The following is a 6,748-nucleotide window of genomic DNA, read 5'->3' as shown; positions in this document are numbered from 1 at the left end:
CCGCCCTATGGTGTGGGGCCCTCGGGCCTCCACCTGACTTGTCCTTCTGGCTCCGTCAGTTTTCTGGGAAAATAGGGCCTTCTGCATAAATTCCGAGGATTTTCCTGAAAGTTCGATTTCTGCACAAAAACGAGACACCAGAGCAGTTCTGCTGAAAACAGCGTTAGTCCGTGTTAGTTGCATCCAAAATACACAAATTAGAGGCAAAACAATAGCAAAAGTGTTCGGGAAAGTAGATACGTTTTGGACGTATCAGTGATCGAGGCACAAGCCATTGCTTGGTTTTGCAATGGGTTCAGAAGAGGTTCACCACTGTGGCAGAAGCTGCAGAGAAACATGCCAACAACTTTGGTTGAGATGATACGTGTGGCAGATAGCTACGCGTTGGGACATCCAATGCAACCGGCGGTTCAGGCTGAGCCGGCGCAAACGAGCCAACTGCGCCAAGATCAATACCGGGACAACCGGCACAACAAAAAAGGGAAGATTTTCTGCATCGGAGCTATGGTCCGCAGCAAGTGGCCGCGGTGCAGGATAATTCCGGCGCCAGCGGAAGCCAGAGGCAAAAGACCGGATCGCAGCCGTGGGCGGGTCCTAAGAAACAATGGGGTGAAAATAAGCCATGGCAAAATGATGAGAGGTACACCATGGAATCCGCTATGGATCAGCCGTTCCGGTGGCACACACCAAATCCCGCGAGACCTGCGAACCATCTGACAAGAGATTGCTCCTGGACCAAGAGGTTAATGGAGAAGGGCACAATGAAAGATGCAAGGAACCTAATGTCCGGAAGGTTACCACCACCACCACCGCTTACCGGAGCGAATGTGCTACCGGTACAGCCTCAGCCAAACCGACAACAGCAGCAAGAAGTTCATCAGGTGGGAGATAGCAATGGCCAACCACCACCGCCGGCACCTTTGGGCCGGAACGTTTATCAGGATCCGCACCAGTGCTGTGTTGTGTTCTTCACTAAGCCAACTGACAAGCAAAGCATGCATCGCCGTTCCATGGAAGTGAACGCAGTGATGCCTGCAGTTCCGAAATACATGCTATGGCAAGATCAGGAAATTACCTGGACATTCAAGGATCACCCAAAGATAATGCCAAACCCAGATGGCTATGCTCTAGTCGTGGACCCGATCATGCATGGGCCAACAACTCGAGTGAAGTTCAGCAAGGTGCTGATAGACAATGGGAGCAGCATAAACATCATGTACCGGCACACCATGCGTACGCTGGGAATAACAGAAAACATGCTGCAACCAACTCACACAACGTTCCATGGAATTGTTCCGGGCTTGTCATGTTCGCCCATGGGAAAAATCCGAGTGGATGTGTCATTCGGAGGACGTGACAATTGCCGGGTCGAAAACCTTCTGTTCGAGGTGGTGAATCTAGACAGTCCTTACCATGCACTGCTGGGGAGACCAGCATTAGCGGCATTCATGGCCTCAACTCATACCGCATACCTCAAGATGAAGATGCCGGCACCTCGTGGACCCTTGACTGTGGTGGGAAACTATAAGGTCTCGCTGGAAACCGCTTCCGCCGGATCAAACCTGGCAGAATCGCTGGTGATAGCAGAGGAAAAAAAGAAGTATGCAAACCGCAGTTGCGCTGGCTCAGTCCTCACAGTTGAGCTTAGCTGCAATGAGTGGCAACTTGGGCACACCAGCATTCAAGCCAACCAAGGATACAAAGGACATCGTGCTGGACCCGGCATACCCAGAGCGTACCGTTCGTATCGATGCCGGACTGAGTGAGGCATAGGAAAGCCCGCTCGTCAGCTTCCTCCGTGAGAATCGAAATATCTTCGCCTGGTCTACCGATGACTTAGTGGGTGTTCCGAGGGAGTTGGCTGAGCACTCTTTAAATGTCTGGAAGGATGCAAATCCGGTAAGGCAACCCTTACGCCAGTTCGTTGAAGACAGGAGAAAGATCATTGGAGAAGAAGTGACAAAGTTAGTGGTTGTCGGTTTCATCGTGGAGGTACTGCACACCGATTGGCTGGCCAATCCGGTGCTGGTCGAGAAGAAAAAAGAGGAAGAACCCAAGGCTCCAAAAGTGTGGCGCATGTGCATCGACTACACCAACCTGAACAAAGCTTGCCCGAAAGATCCATTCCCCTTACCCCGGATTGATCAGGTGATCGATTCTACCGTTGGTTGTGAGTTGTTGTCTTTTCTGGATGCTTATTCCGGTTTCCACCAGATTCCCCTGAAAAAGAAAGATCAAATAAAAATTGTGTTCATTACCACGCACGGGGCTTATTGCTATGTCACTATGCCTTTCGGTTTGCGCAACGCTGGTGCAACGTACCAGCGCTGTATGCAAAAATGCTTGTTTGATCAAATTGGAAAAAATGTGCAAGTCTATGTGGATGATGTCGTGATAAAAAACTAAGGTAAAGGAAACCTTGATCGATGATCTGAGGCAAACGTTTGACAACTTGAGAAGGTCCCGGATGAAACTTAATCCGGTAAAGTGCACTTTCGGCGTCCCTGCCGGAAAACTGCTTGGCCTCCTGGTTTCAAGCCGCGGTATAGAAGTTAACCCGGTAAAAATCAGGGTCATCGAAAAAATGACAATACCGCAAGATCTCAAGGATGTTCAAAAGTTTACCGGAAGCTTGGCGTCGCTAGGCCGGTTCATAAGCATGTTGGGAGAAAAGGCTTTGCCACTTTATGCCCTAATGAAAAAATCCGATACCTTCGTCTGGACCCCTCAGGCAGACGCAGGATTCAAAGAGCTAAAAACAATGCTAGCCACTGCACCGGTATTGGCCTCGCCTTTGGAAAGGGAGCCCATGCTGTTGTACATAGCAGCGACGAACCGGGTCGTGAGTGTTGTGGTTGTGGTAGAAAGAGAAGAGGAAGGAAAACCGTGTAGAGGCCGGTATACTACCTGAGCGAAGTGCTCTCCCTCTCAAAACAAAACTACCCTCACTTCCAAAAGTTGACGTACGGCGTGTTTATGGCCGCCACGAAGCTCAAGCACTACTTTGAGGAGCACCCGATAAAAGTGGTGAGCGAGGCACCCATTTCAGACATCATGTGCAACAAAGATGCTAGCGGCAGAATTGCCAAATGGGCAATTCAGCTATCACCTTACGTACCGGCGTACGAGAGAAGAGATGCCATAAAATCACAAACCTTGGCTGATTTCCTGGTCGATTGGGCGGACATGCAATACGAACCACCGGAACAAAAAATAGAATACTGGAAAATGCACTTTGACGGATCCAAGCTCAAAGAAGGTCTGGGTGCCGATGTAGTTCTTACTTCACCTAAGGGAGATCATCTCTGGTATTTTCTGCAAGTACACTTCAGGGCATCGAACAATGTCACTGAGTATGAAGCTTTGATTCATGGGCTCAAGGTTGCAAAAGAAATTGGTGCACATCGGATCATTTGCTACGGTGACTCGGATCTTGTCGTGCAGCAATGTTCCAGAGATTGGGACGCAAAAGATTCCAACATGGCCTCATACCGGTTTCATGTGCAAAAGATTGCCGGATTCTTCGAGGGGTGTGAGTTTCACCATGTACCGCGAGCGGAAAACGAAGCCGCGGATACGCTCTCTAAGTTGGGCTCCTCCAGGCAAGAAATTCCTCCCGGAATAGCTTTGGCTCACCTAAGGGCACCATCGATCAAACCAAGTCTGGAGTCTGAATCAATCTTTGTACCCGAGTCACATGTTGTGCCTAAGGATGGCAATGGGCAGGGTATGGGCAGGGTAGAGCAATACCATACCCATACCCGTATAGTCAATGGGTACAAACTTCTACCCATACCCGTACCCATGGGTATAAAACTTTACCCATACCCATACCCGACGGGTACCCATACCCGTTGGGTACCCGGTGGGTAGGCTAAATTGTACACAAGTCAATCACAATTTTACATTTATCGATAGCAAATTCGATTAAAAAAATTAATTATCTCAACTCAATAACAGGTCGTTGAGTACATAACAATTAACACAATATAAAAATGACATTCTCATATTCTAACTCATAAGTCAACAAAAATAGACATGTCACGTATGAATTTGATAATAAATGGGCAGGGTATGGGTATACCCGTGGGTATGAGGCTATACCCGTGCCCTGCCCATGACTTAACGGGTAGGGTATGGGTACTACCCATGGGCATAAAAGTGTACCCATACCCTACCCATGCGGGTACGGTACCCGCGGGTACCCGTACCCATGGGTGAAATTGCCATCCTTAGTTGTGCCAATGGAAATCGACGAAGGAAAACCGGGGACTGTTCTGGTAAACCCGGGGACTGCAGGGTCAAAGCCGGAAGAAGCTATGCTGGTGGACAGTATGGAGGTAGACGTACCGGTGTTTCTAGTTCGAGAAGCACCAACTTGGATTGAACCTATTAAGGAATTCCTGATCAGCGGCACCTTGCCGGTTGACGAAACTGAATCGAGAAGGATATAGAGGAGGTCCAAGGCCTATACCATCATCAACGGTGAGGTGTACAAGAGAAGTGTTACCGGAGTCCTCCAAAGATGTGTGGAACCGGAAGAAGGAAAAGAGATGCTCGTGGAGATTCACCAAGGAGAGTGCGGGCACCACGCCTCGTCCAGAGCGCTGGTGGCAAAGGTGTTCCGGCATGGGTTCTACTGGCCCACGTCGCTGGAAGATGCAGAAGATCTGGTACGGAAATGCAATGGGTGCTAGAGGTACGCCAAGCAGAACCATACCCAGCATCCGGTTTGAAAACCATACCGATAACTTAGCCATTCTCTGTTTGGTGCCTGGATATGGTTGGCCCATTCAAAACCGCAAGAGGAAGCATGACCCACATCCTAGTGATGGTGGATAAGTTCACCAAGTGGCTTGAGGTGAAGCCTATCGCAAAGTGTGATGGGCATACGGTGGTGAAATTCTTGAAAGATGTTATCTTGCGGTATGGATACCCGCATAGCATCATCACTAATAATGGGACAAACTTTGCCCAAGGAGAATTTAAGCGATTTTGTGAGGATAACAACATCCGGTTGGATTTGTGTTCAGTGGCACACCCGCAAGGCAACGGCCAAGTAGAAAGAACCAATGCTCTGGTGCTTTCCGGTATCAAACCAAGGCTCATTGAACCACTTGAAAAGACACCGGGTTGCTGGCTCGATGAGTTACCATCCGTGCTGTGGAGCATAAGAACAACACCGAACCGGTCTACCGGATACACTCCATTCTTCATGGTTTATGGGGCAGAAGCAGTGATACCAACCGACATTATCCATGACTCACCACGAATTCAGCTCTATACCGAAGAAGAGGTAAAAGAGGCCCGAGAGAACAATGTGGACTTGCTCGAGGAAGCAAGAGACCTGGCCCTGGCAAGATCATCCATATACCAGCAAAACCTCAGACGCTATCATAGCCGGAAGGTTAATCCGAGAGTGTTCCGGGAAGGGGACTTGGTGCTACGCCTGGTGCAGCGCACTGAGGGGCGCCACAAACTTTCACCTCCGTGGGAAGGACCTTTCATTGTGAGCAAGGCTCTACACAATGATGCCTACTACTTAATCGACGCACCGGAATCAAAGAAGGGAAAGGCGGACAGGTCAGGAGAGGAGACCAAGCGCCCATGTAACATAGCTTTGCTGCGCCCTTTCTATTCCTGAAGATGTGCTGTAAGGCATTCCTTTTTGTACCTTATTTGCTATGAATAAAAGATGCCGGCACCTCGAATGGATCTCGGGGACTGCCTCTACCGGAATTGCATGCAATGTGTTTATTTTTTCAGTATACCGGTTTGGTTGTTGGACATTTTCTTTTTCCGGTTTAGTAGCATGCTAAACCTACCGGAGTCTTCGACTTTGCTGCTGTCCGAAACCCGGCTTCATGGAAAGCAAGATAAACCGGAAGGATCTAAGCACGTGAAAAATGAAAAGAGAAATCGAAAACAAACAAGCTGAAGAAATTTTAACTAACCCTGGATATACCGGTTTTTTGTGAAAAATTTCGAGTTATTTCTAAGTTCAAGAAAGTGCTTGGTTGGCAAAAGAACTTTGTGACTCATATGCCAAAACACCCAGAGAGGTAGGCAGAGCCAAAGAAAAAGAACCATGTGTGCTTCAGATTGGATGCGGAAACAAATCCGGAATCTTCACGGTGAAGAGAGGTAGGCAGAGCCAACAATAAGGGCAAATTGCTAAAAGTGCATACCAGCATTACATAATAAGTTACCGGTATATCATATAAGATACCGGCATAATTAAGAGTAGCACATCCAAAAGGACTTAAGTATTGTCTTACATCAACCACCCCGGCATACCGGGGGCAAATTTTACGACATATATTTTTTGTTAAGACAGGCAAGTGTGGCACGCAAACAGGGAGAGAATTCAGGCAACAGGGGGCTTGGGGCCAGCTTCAGGCGCTTCCGGAGCTTGCTCTGGAGGGGCATCGCCTTCTTCAGCCTCCTCCTCCTCATCTTCGCTGGCACCTTCTTCTTCCTCGTTGTCGGAGACTTCATCCGTGACATCAGCAGGAGGAGGGATGAAGGTGCTGGTGCCAGCAAACTGAGCAACCCGATACGCGCGGTCCTGGCGCTTGGCGGTTAAGGCAGGATCTGTATCAGTAGGAGCCTTGCCGCGCAAGCTGTGGAGGGCGTCGAGGTCCAGCTCCTCGTACCAGGAGCAGGCAACGCGAAGCGCTGCGTCAGCTCCAGCACGGGCCGATGAGCGTTTCCACTCACGGAACCTTCTGCCGGCGTCTTTCAAGCG

The sequence above is a fragment of the Lolium perenne genome, chromosome 3 (genome assembly GCF_019359855.2).
Source record: "Lolium perenne isolate Kyuss_39 chromosome 3, Kyuss_2.0, whole genome shotgun sequence".
NCBI lineage: Eukaryota > Viridiplantae > Streptophyta > Magnoliopsida > Poales > Poaceae > Lolium > Lolium perenne.
The sequence above is the reverse complement of the archived record's forward strand: the minus strand, read 5'-3'. Positions refer to the sequence as shown.